General features: G+C 37.7%; 1 non-coding gene across 1 annotated transcript; it reads right to left on the reverse strand.

Moving 5' to 3' along the window:
- Window positions 1–2039: 2039 nt before the first annotated feature.
- Window positions 2040–2160, reverse strand: LOC116889538. The gene has a single exon (XR_004386473.1). It is a non-coding gene; the product is annotated as a small nucleolar RNA SNORA26 (small nucleolar RNA).
- Between the last annotated feature and the right edge of the window lie 10124 nt (window positions 2161–12284).

Raw genomic sequence — 12284 nt, forward strand, 5'->3', positions numbered from 1 at the left:
GTATTTCTTATTTACATTTCAATTGTTATTCCCTTTCCCCGTTTCCGGGCCAACATCCCCCTAACCTCTACCCCTCCCCTTCTCTATCGGTGTTCCCCTCCCCATCTTCCCCCCATTACCGCCCTCCCCACAACAATCACGTTCACTGGGGGTTCAGTCTTGGCAGGACCAAGGGCTTCCCCTTCCACGGGTGCTCTTACTAGGCTATTCATTGCTACCTATGCAGTTGGAACCCAGGGTCGGTCCACGTATAGTCTTTGGGTAGTGGCTTAGTCCCTGGAAACTCTGCTTGGTTGGCATTGTTGTTCATATGGGGTCTCAAGCCCCTTCAAGCTCTTTCAGTCCTTTCTCTGATTCCTTCAACGGGGGTCCCATTCTCAGTTCAGTGGTTTGCTGCTGGCATTCGCCTCTGTATTTGCTGTATTCTGGCTGTGTCTCTCAGGAGAGATCTACATCCGGTTCCTGTCAGCCTGCACTTCTTTGCTAAGATAAGCTTTTCTAACTCCATCCATTTACCTGCAAATTTCATTCAGTTCAGTGTTTTTAGACAGCTACATAAGAGTCCATTGTATAAACGTATCACGTTCTCCTTATCCTTCCATCGGTTGGTGGACATCTAGGCTGCTTTCAATTTCTGGCTATTAATAGATCAGCAATGAACATAGATGAACAAGTGTCTTTGTATTGAGATATAAAGCCCTCTGGACATATGTCCAAGAGAGATAGAATTGGATATTAAGGCAGATTTCCCAGCTTTCTGAAGAATTGCAACCCTAATTTCCACAGTGGGTGTACACCCACCAGTAATGAACAAGTGTTCCCCTTTCCATGTAGTGTATGCTAACCAGAATGAGCTGTCATTTGTTTTATCGATCTTGGCCAAGTTTTTTTTTCTTTTTTTTAATTGGATATTTTTATTTACATTTCAAATGTTATTCCCTTTCCCAGTTTCCTGGTCATAAACCCCCCTATCCCATCCCACTCCCCTTCTTCTATAAGGGTGCTCCCCTTCCTAAACATCCCCTCTTCCCAGCCCCCCTGACATTCCCCTGCACTGAGGGTCCAGCCTTGGCAGGACCAAGGTCTTCTCCTCTTGTTGGTGCCCAACAAGGCTATCTTCTGCTACATATTCGGCTGAAGTCATGGGTCAGTCCATGTGTAGACTTTGGGTAGTGGTTTAGTCCCTTGGAGCTCTGGTTGGTTGGTATTGTTCTTATAGGGTTGCAAGCCTCTTCAGCTCCTTCAATCATTTCTCTAATTCCTTCAACGGGGACCCAGCAATGGTTTGCTGCTGGCATTCTTGGCCAAGTTTTTAAAGCTTTTATTTGTGTTTCCAAAATAAATAGAGAGCCAAAAGAAATAGTCAAATGATGAAATATTTAAAAAATTCCCCCCATATGTACTAAATTCAAGAGGTAGGGGCATAAAAGTATGAGAACCGTTGCCTAGCATGTGTAAGGCCTCAGGTTTGACACTCAGCAGTGCCAACCAGATTAAAGGCAGTCAACTTGAAAAAGAACATGATTCATATCTATAATTCCAACACCTGAAAAGCTGAGGCAAGTTCAGTACAAAAGTTTCATACTAGACTGAACTAAAGAGTGACTTCTAGGCCAGGCTGGGCTTCAGAGTGAAAACATGACTCTAAGAAAGTAAATCCAAACCTTAAATTCATTCTGAGAATCGTTCTTTTCTCATTTTAAAGAAATAATTATTTTTTTGTACAGCTGGGTTTTGGCTGATGGACTAAGGAACGAAATTCAGGTCCTCTGGAAGAACAGCACATTCTTGTAACCACCAAGCCACCTGTACAGTCTTGCCAGAATAGATTTCTAAAAGTCAGATTAAAATTAAAAGAGAAGCCAAAGAATCAAGCACTATATCATTACCAGACAAGGCAAGTAATGAAAAAGTAATTGCCTTTGTTTATAGCACTGTTGTGAGCATTGTGGTTCATATATTGCAATGTTAGAGGCAGAGTGGGTTAAAAAAAAATCCTGTGCAACACTATAGGAAATTTTCACACACTTTTTTTTTTCATCTGTGACTCCAGACAGAATCCAAAGAGGAGGTGCAGTTTTCCTCTCTGGGTTTTATGGAGACTTCCTTTACCCTTCTGTGTTAGCCTCTTAAAGTACCATGACAACCTTAAAAGGGCACATGAAAGGGCAATCACACACTTTTATATGACTTTATTTATAAACATTAAAAGTTAGAAAGACACCATATGTGCACATGGGAATGAAGAAATATTATGGTTATTTGTGTAATACGAAGTGCTTTTTAACAAAAAGTTTGAACACCGATCTATATTTTTAAAAAGCATGAGTCAGCTAAAATGATGATGATGATGATGATGATGATGATGATGGCCCCAGTCAAGCACTTATATGCTCTTCGTACTGTAAATCAGTACCGCCTTGCCCAGAGTGTATAGATTTGAATATGACATTATGGGATTTTTAACAGTGAAGGAAATAACTCCCAGAAAGGAAGAATCATCACATTTGAAATTAGTTTTAGAAATTGTCAAAATTATTAAAAATGTGCAAAGATTGGTCAAGATTTAAAGGGAAAAGATTTTTAATATAGAAAATGTATTCTGTTAGGTACCACATTTTTATAGGAAATATTGGTTATGTTTTGGCTAAACTCATTAAATTGCCAAGTGCCTGAAGCAAAGATGTGAACAATTATCAGACCAAATTAAACAAGTCACATTTCACCTGACAAAATCTGCAAGGGACACAAAGTATTGGCATTTTAGCTCCTAATCTTGATGAACATCTTAGAAGAGAAAGTATTTCTCAGACTACTGATCCTGTATATAACCACATACTGCAAGAATGTGGAGCATGTGGAGAAGTTCGTTATGACACGAAAATTCAAAGTTGCTTTCCTGGTAAGGGAGCTCTAATTACTGATGAAATTTTAAATCACCCACTAAAAACAGTTAACTCAGGAGATCCACATATTAATCTTGTCAGTGAACTGAAATGTACAGGAATCGTTGAGAAGGCACATGAATATGCTGTTAAAATGAACCCTGGGTTAAATAAAAAAAAATGAGTTCAATCAAGAGTCAACTGAAGACGAACTTCCAAATTAAATGAATTCCTCACCGTGAGAAATGACCAATCAGTATCCACCCAGATATTGCAGCAAACATTTGGAAATCATTCCTGTAAAAAACGGTCCCTTGAAGCACTCCAATGGAACATATATCTACAGCAGGACAAAGCATAGAATCTCTGAAAAGAACATCCATAAATAGAAATTATTATTTCACAGATTTGTTCACAGGAATATAGAAAGAGACACATCAAATCACACTGGACAAGGCTGGACAACAGCTAAGTAGGCGAAGAACTGGGGAAAGGAAAGAACATCTAGTGAGACCTGGCTACCCTTCTGTGACATGGCTCTTGAGGGAGGTCTATGCAATGCATTTGTAAAAATAAGGTCAATTTTTCCAGGACCAGTGGAATTGAATAGTCTTGATTCATGCAGTATAACCTTGTGCCTTCCTGGAGAGTATTTCATTAGCTCGATGTCTAAGTATAACTGTACCAAGATAGTTTACACGCGCCAGTCATACTGACCTGACATTTCTAAAGGAGTAAGAATGCAGGGAAATAGTCTGGACAGCTTGAGTCGATTTGAACCTCTTTACAATTCTAACATCTTTTTGATGAATTCATAGTGTCGTGACTATAGAGATGCAAATGGGTCAGTTAGATCAACTAACCTAGCCTGAAATATGCATTTAAACTAACAAATGTAAGGTTCCACAATAGTTTTGATTTTTTTTTCTCTAAAGCATTCAACAGATTTCAGGCTCCTGGGATTTCACTCATTTCAATTTCATGACAGAAGACTTTTTCAAAGATAGACTTACAACTACTTGACACCCTGTTCTCATTTAATACCAATGCCCTTTGGTAGAGAGGAGCCTCTTGCATTGGAAGTGCACTTTTTATTAGAATCGAAACCTATGGCTTAAAAACTAAGCTACTTCAAGAAAAAATGTATTCAAAACCAAAAAAAAAAAACAAAAAAAAAAACAAAAAAAAAAACCCTAAGCAGCTGTAAGGACACCAGCTTCCCTGAAGCCTAAGACAGGAACATGTTTTATTTACCATTATTTTCCAACCCACTGGACTAAGTCTCCAAGCTGATGAGTACATTGATAGGTATATTTTGCAGTCCCAAATACAGGAACTTTTATGGGCTTAAACATGAATGAAATTTCCTTTGTCCTTAGATAATTGAACAAGATGAAAATCGTTTCCAACTCTGAAATGTCCAGTTCTCTCTGGGTTCTCAAATTTACATTCACATTTAATGCATAGCCTTCGTTTTTAGGTACATAACTTCTTGGGTATAGAAATGGATGACTAAACTGTAACATGATCCCAAGTCAAACTTTAACTTTAGAGGCTTCCATACCAATCCATATTCTTGGTTACCTGCTCTCTTCACTTGAATGCTTTATCTGTATTTTAACCATCTCTTGATTGCACAGACAAAGTTAGATAAGAATATTTGATCCAAAACAATTTTCTGGCCTGTCTTTTTGTTTTTACTTCATCTCAAATTCTCAACAGTGTATATAATTGTATAGAGACATTTAATAATATTCTCATATGTGCATATGATGTACTTTATTCACCCGTTATTTCTCGTATCCTTTTACCCTTACCTCCTTTCTTTCCTCTTCCACCTTCCTGGTGGTCCCTACCTCCAGGTGAAACACTTCCTTTTCCCCCTTAGCATGAACTATTTAATTTTGTCAAGCTGCCTTCTTTCACTCCTCGCTATTGTCTCCAACTCCGTCCATTTTTATACTTAAGTTTAGTGTTCTTTCCAGCAGAATCCAACTCCATTGTGTATTTCTTTGATATTCCTTTTTTTCTTTTCTTCCTTGGGGCTTTTGTTTTGTTTCATTTGCACATCCTCATTGTATATAGCACTGGGTTCCATAGGGGCTTAGTCATTGAAGGATATCATATATTTTAACATGTTTTACCCCCATAATTTCCTACCCTCTGCACTCTCCCTATTCCTGTTTATTCCTTCAGTCCTCTAGACATATTCCTAAATTCCTCTAAATTTCATTTCCCATGAATTTTATGTAACTACAAAATGTCGCAGGTCCACAAATGAGAGGAAACATGAAAACTGTGTCATTTTGAATCTGACTCAATTCTCTTAATACAATAACCTCTAGTTGCATCTATTTTCGTGCTAATTAAATTTGCTCTTATTTGTGACTGACAATGAAGGGAACAATGGAGTGAAGAGAAAGCATTTATACTTGGAGAAAAATTCTAGCTATAGAACTGGCAAAGAACTAATATCTAGACTATAGAAAGTACTCAAAAATAAACTATTAGAAATTAATAAACAAATCAATAATGACTAATACAACGAACATGAGTCTCAAAAGTGTTAAACATAGCCAAAAAGTTATAGAACATTTTCAGTGTCACTACCCATCAGAAAAGCGCAAGTTAACACTACAACCAGATTCTATCTTGGTCCAGCCAGAACAGTGGTCATTAAGAAAACAATAACACGGGGTTGAGGATTTAGCTCAGCGGTAGAGCGCTTGCCTAGTGAGCGCAAGGCCCTGGGTTCGGTCCCCAGCTCTGAAAAAAAGAAAACAATAACACCAAACTAAGAAACAATAGCAACATATCCCTGGCTTTCATAATGGGAGGTAAAGCTATCTGAGAGAAAGGAAATAGATACAGGCATCTCAGCTGTGACTAATGATTTTTTGGCAACCAGGACAGTAATGCCCATCCATCCTCAGCATAAGAGAGCTGTTTGTAGAAAGAACAGGAGTTGAGTTAGAACATAGACAATTCTTGAGCCTGGAATCTACCAGCAGGACTTCATTTGCTGTTTGGAGGCACAGAAATTTCCCAGCATACAAGACACATGCAGATTAAATCCTCACTTGGTGAGAAAAATCCAAAGCCATAAACTGATAGTTTCAGAAGTCTGTTTTTTCATTTTGTTGCAAGACAATATTCCTTTATGGTAGCATTTATTTGTAGTGTTACAAAGAAATGTTGAAATATAAGATTGATAACTCAAAATATTGTAAAGATTTTATGGTGTCATCAAAGACAAAAGAAATAGGAAAAGTAAATTATTTAATCATAGCTCTCTTCTCCTTGGCCTGTCTTCAACATTATAAAATAGAAACTGGCATTCAACTAAGGAGGCTAGGGACCTCAAATAGTATACTAGAAGTATCTGTTGGTAAATGTGTTCAAAGAATTAGCAGTAGAGTGACAAGGAGTGACTGTTCAGAAACCTTGAGAATTTTGGTCATTATCGATCATTTTAAAAAATCCAATCCCACTTCGGAGAGAGAAGAAAGCAATCCCAAGGGGGGACGGAGGGAGAGACCTGAGAAGGAAAGAGAATGAGGAGTGGGGAACATGATCTGGTATTGAGTGGGTAAAAGGACTGAAGCCCTGAGGGCAAGCAGAAAGAATGGAAACAGGCGACCTCAGGAGGTAGGAGGTTGTGGGCAGGGGGTTGGGGGGACCGTCCAGAATGTACCAGAGACCTGGTAGGTGAAGACTGTCAGGACTCACAGGGAGGGACCTTAGATGAAATGCCCTACAGTGGGGAGAGGGAACTTGTAGAGCCCACCTCCAGCAGAAATGGGGTTGCCATCCCACAGTCGAAAACTCTGACCCATAATTGTTGCTGTTTGAAAGAACCGCAGGGATGTAAATGGAGAGAAGCCTGAGAAAAAGAAGGTCCAGCAACAGGCCCAACGTGGGGTCCAGCTCAAGGGGAGGCCCCAAGGCCTGACAGTATTACTGAGGCTATGGGGCATTCACAAAAAGGGAGCTATCATGACTGCCCTCCAAAAGACCCAACAAGCAGCTGAAAGAGTCAGATGCAGATGTGTGCACCCACCCAATGAACAGAAGCTGCTGACCCGTGTGGTTGAATTAGGGGAAAGCTGGAGGAAGCTGAGGAGGAGGGCGGCCCTGTAGGAGGACCAGCAGTCTCAATTAACCTGGACCCCTGAGATCTCTCAGACACTGGATCACCAACCAGGCAGCATACACCAGGCTAATATGATACCCCCAACACATATACAGCAGAGGACTGCAGGTCTGGGTTCAGTCAGAGAAGATGCACCTAACCCTCTTCTTGAGTTTCTCCAGTTTCTTACTGGAGGCCCCAGGGAGTTTAGAGGTTTGATGGGGTGGGGACATCCTTGTGGAGTCAGGGGGCAGGGAGGAAGTACAAGATGTAGAACAGTTGAAGGGTGGAAGATGAGAGGAATAAAACCTGGAGTGTAAAAAATAAATTAAAAAATGTAAAGATATTATCCAAAATTATTCTCTATTCTTTACCAATCTATTTTATTGTTCAATCCTCATTAAAATTCCTCTAAAATATGACTAGTACTTTGCGCATGGTATAAAAAATTATAATTTATAAAATGAAATTTATATGATAAAGCTCTCAATAAAATTTTATATCATTGTGAAAATGTAAAACAAAAATAAGAGTTTTATGCTACGGTACTAAGTTTTGTCACACAGCAATAGCACAGACCATATAATTAGAGCCATTTAATAATCTGCTGTTATTTGTGAGCTTCTAAGTTTGTGACACAGATATACAAGATAGTATTTGTTTGGGTTTCTATATGGGGAACAGGAGAGAAATTACCAGTTAATTAAGATGGTTGCTTTTCTGGGATCTGAACTCATCCCCCAAAAACTCATATTTTAGAAATGCCAGACAGAGGTACACTAAGAATATAGTGCTGAGAGATGGGGTTAGGGGATGGTCCTGAAGACCATTAGCAAGCTAATTTGAAGTCTACACCAGCAAGTTGAAATGGCGTGTTTCAAAGAAATAAAGGTGGTTTGGTTCCTGAGGAGAAGTAACATCTGAAGTCACCTGGATAGCACATTTAGGTATACATATTTCCATGAACTGAACATACATGAACATCTACATATGCCATCTCCACATGTCAATAAACACAATCCTATATATTTCTTATAATTTAGGATGTTCAGTGTGTGTTTGTGTGTTTGTTATTCAATTAAACTTCCTTTTGTATTGATTACTAAAATTTCATCTATATTCTAAGTATTAACTTCTTGCATTTAGGTATCCACTACTAATCTACTGTACTGCCTATAGATTAATTCATAGAAAGAAATATTTTCCTTTATATTATTTAACATATACACTTTTATTTTATGTTTTATGTTATTTAAAACTTATTTAAGATGCATTTTCCTCTTCAATGTTGATATATAGTAAAGGTCAAATTCGACATTTTTACTGCGTACACTGAACTATACTTTCGATGTTTTATACCATGTATCACATATTTCTTATAATATACATATGTATGCACACAGACAACAAATTACTTCGTTTTCTATAACTGTGGTTTATGTAGATTCAAATGGGAAATTTGTCATTCTTTAAAATATAAATGCCATGTGATTATCATCGACATGGCATTTATAGATTATGGGCTACAGATATAGAGCATTTTCATGAATTATCATTATAAATGCTAATTGCAGTATTTACTGAAACGAAGATAGTTTGGATTTGATTTCCTTCATGAAATTTTTAGGTATTGCTGTTAAATGAGTTTCTGCATTATTTACAGTTCTTTAATTATATTTTAGTCCACAATGCAATGTTTGGTTTAGATTAATGGTATATAATAATAGCAAGGCACAGGGTCAATTGTCACTGACAAAACATTACATACTTTCATATACAGAGAAACCTAAAATCAATACTAAAATATTATGAAAATTGATGCCTTAATTCAGAAAATCTGTTGTGTATAAAATTAAACTGTATAACAAGTCAAATTTGCATAGACAATGAACTTGCAGGGGAAATCTACAAATAGGAATTTCCCTAGGAAGACCCTTCCTGGATTAAGCATCCGTTATCTGTATAACCTGGGACTACACTGAACCAGTGCAAAGCAAAGGCACAGAGCTCCAACTCTGGGTTTCAGCTCAAGGAGCTCACCTGAGTGAACTTGCCTTCTTACCTTGCTTGTTAACCAGCCACATGTGTGTCTGCTCAGGAAGATTGGCAACAGATAATTAAAGAAATGTTACAGAATGTTTTGTTTTATTTATTTTAATTTTTTATGTAACATTTGATTTAATTTTTTTCAGACATAAGAAATTAAATCTACAAAACTTTGATTTCTTTCCTCACATTGGAATAAGAGTCTTTCTTAGCTTCAATCAAGATATGAATGAGAGAGGCACTACACCATGGGAGGACTTTGATAGAACAAGAACAGATCTGGTTATTTCTTTTTACATGTGACACTAAAAGAACTATGGTTTTTTAAATTGCTTTACAGTTTCATACATCCATATCAAGAAAAATCTGCCTTCTTTAATCTATACAATTAAAGCAATATAAAGAAAATGTAAGAAACAAATGAAAACTGGACTCAGAGAAAAACTTGGGATTAGGACTAACCTAGGAGGAAGCCAATGTTTAGCCCCTTGATGTTCCCTCACTCACTTCCCTTACACGCTGCTGGAGTTACTTCTCCTCCCTCTCCTCCGCCATTCCCATTTATCTGGTCTACTTTCTCCTCCTGAGACTTGTGTTTAGTGGCCAGTGATCTAGCTGCTGTAGATTACCGAATCTGAGAACAGGTACTCAGTTAATCACAGTCCTATACTTGTGGCTTTCTCAGAGGGGTACAACAATTTCTTCCTTAATTCTAAAATGCTCAACAGCATGGCATTGTCAACACAATCCCAAAAAATGTAGGAAATGGTTGGAGCATCTGGCTAAAAAAAAAATTCTCCAAAAGCACTAATATTGGCATTAGACTTTTCATAAAAAGAAAAATTAAGATTATTAAGGAGGAGAAGACTAATGAAGCAAACACTACTTAGAAAATACCAAGACAGAGGGAATCAGCGTACAGTATAAAGTTGCAGTCCCTTAATGCCTTACTTACTAGAGCATCCATATGTCAAAAAAACTGAGTTACTGTGAAGGAATTACTAACTGGGAGGAGGGCACTTTATACCATGGGAAGTAATTTGGTATAACAAAAGTGAATGGGTTATTTCTTTTACACTTGACACTAAAGAGCTATGGGTTTTTAATTGCCTTACAGTTTCATATATTTTATAATAAATTTTAGTCATTTTACCACCTCATTCTCTATCTTATTCTCCCCTTCTTCTACTGGGATCGTTGTCAACAAGTCCTCATGCTTTTGTGTGGCCCACAGAGTTTAATTGGGTTTCTTGCTCAAGTGAGAATGGAAGGTATTTTTTCTTGAGGAAGGAGGACATCAGTAGCTTCAACGGGGAAAAATATAACCCCTTTTCCCCAATGCCCCTCAGTAGAGGTGCTGTTGACCCTATCTGTCATCATGATAATTTTAATATAATGAAAAGTGATTTGGGCAATTGATTGTATAAAAGAGTGGAAAGAGACATGGAAGAATATCTAAAGACCAGAAAAGTGTCAATGTACCAATTATTTTGATCTTTGACAGATTTTTTTTTTTTCTGTTTTAGGGGTTTTTGTTTTATTTTTTGTTTTTTGTTTTTAGTTAGCATCCTCTCATGTATAAAATATACAGAAAATTATATTTTCTTTTGAATTTTTAAGACAGGATTTCACTGTCTAGCCCTGACTGCCCTGAAACTCACTCTGTAAACTCAGCTGACCTTTAACTCACAGAAACCCACCTCCTCCTCCTGAGTGATGGGATTAAAAGCAGGTGCTGCCACGACCATGTCCTGGAACAATGGATTTTTTAATGTTTTATTTTAGTGGTCATGGATATTGGCCTCTAGATCAAAGTGCTAAGGATAACAGACGTTACGTAGTGACCTTTTCCCCTCAATTCAAACTAGATTGGGTAAGTTAACTAGTTAACATGAAATGACTAGTATGCTTTTTCTGAGTCATTATAAGATACCATAAATAATTTGGATGATTTCATCAGTGATTAATGACAGGTTTGGGGAACTAACCAGGAAATTAGGATTCATCACATTGATAGTTTACATGGAGACCAGAGCTACTAAGGTTTTGTTTTTTTTTGTTCAAACAGCTTAGCCATTCTAAAACATATTTTAAATGTTTAAATGTATTTCTCTTAACTTCTTTTCAGGATCTTTTAGCGTAAATGCACTTACAATTCATTCATTCAGCAAATATTCACTGAACAGATCTTTCAGGTTGGACACCAGTCTCACGGTCGTGTGTATAGTTATAAATAGGGCAAGGTTCTTCAAAACTTTTGGAAAAGTGCCTTCAAATGACTTACATTTGCTAAATTGGGAGAGGGACCATCAGTAAATCCACATAGGAAGAAGTACTTTTCCATCTTATCTAGGGTAGAGGCCAGGCCCTTCACAATCTTTACAAGGCACTTAAGGATCTGGTTGCCACTTTCCCCTCCATGGTTTCTCTAAGCACCTCTGATGATTCCACTCAGTTGCTCCACTCTCCACAGTGACCTCAAAGAGGCCCTAGCACTCTCCTTTATCAGGACCTAGCACTTACACAATGCTCTCAGATCACTGCAGAGCTCCTCTTCAATTCTGTCATATCGTAAACTCAAGTATTTTCTAAATGAAAGCCTTCCCCAAGTAGTACCTTTAAAATGAAGAGGTCAAATATTCCTTATTATCCACCTTTTGGTATAATTTTGTCTCTAGTATGTATAACACCTGATATACTGTGTATCGTTTTAATTTATCTATTTCTCTTTTGCTAGAATGTTAGCTCTATGAAGAAGACAACCATATAGAAGATTTGAAAGAGTATCATCCCAGAAACAGAGCACGTAACTAAAGTTTACATTAAAATATATTAACAACTGAAGAGCTGGAATGGACCCTCAAAGCTACCCCAGTTTAATCTCCCGTTTACAGATGATCAAAAGAGTTTTAAAGTTTGAGTAGCTGTACACAAGGACGGATACAACCAGCTACAGACTTCTCTTAGCATTCTGGCCCATGTGTCTACATGGGATTAGCATAAAACAAATGTTGATCAATGGAATCAAATTGAAAACCCAGATTCTCCTTCACTGAAGAATGGATACAGAAAATGTGGTTGATTTACAATGGAACACTATTCAGCTATTAAGAATGGGACATCAGTCAGTCTGCAGCAAGTGAGCGAGCTAGAGGCTGTTGGACGCTGGAGAGAGCACTGCCTAAATCAAAGGAACTAGTTTTCTTCAGGCTCTTCAGGCA

The sequence above is a fragment of the Rattus rattus genome, chromosome X, assembly GCF_011064425.1.
Source record: "Rattus rattus isolate New Zealand chromosome X, Rrattus_CSIRO_v1, whole genome shotgun sequence".
In the NCBI taxonomy this organism is placed as follows: domain Eukaryota; kingdom Metazoa; phylum Chordata; class Mammalia; order Rodentia; family Muridae; genus Rattus; species Rattus rattus.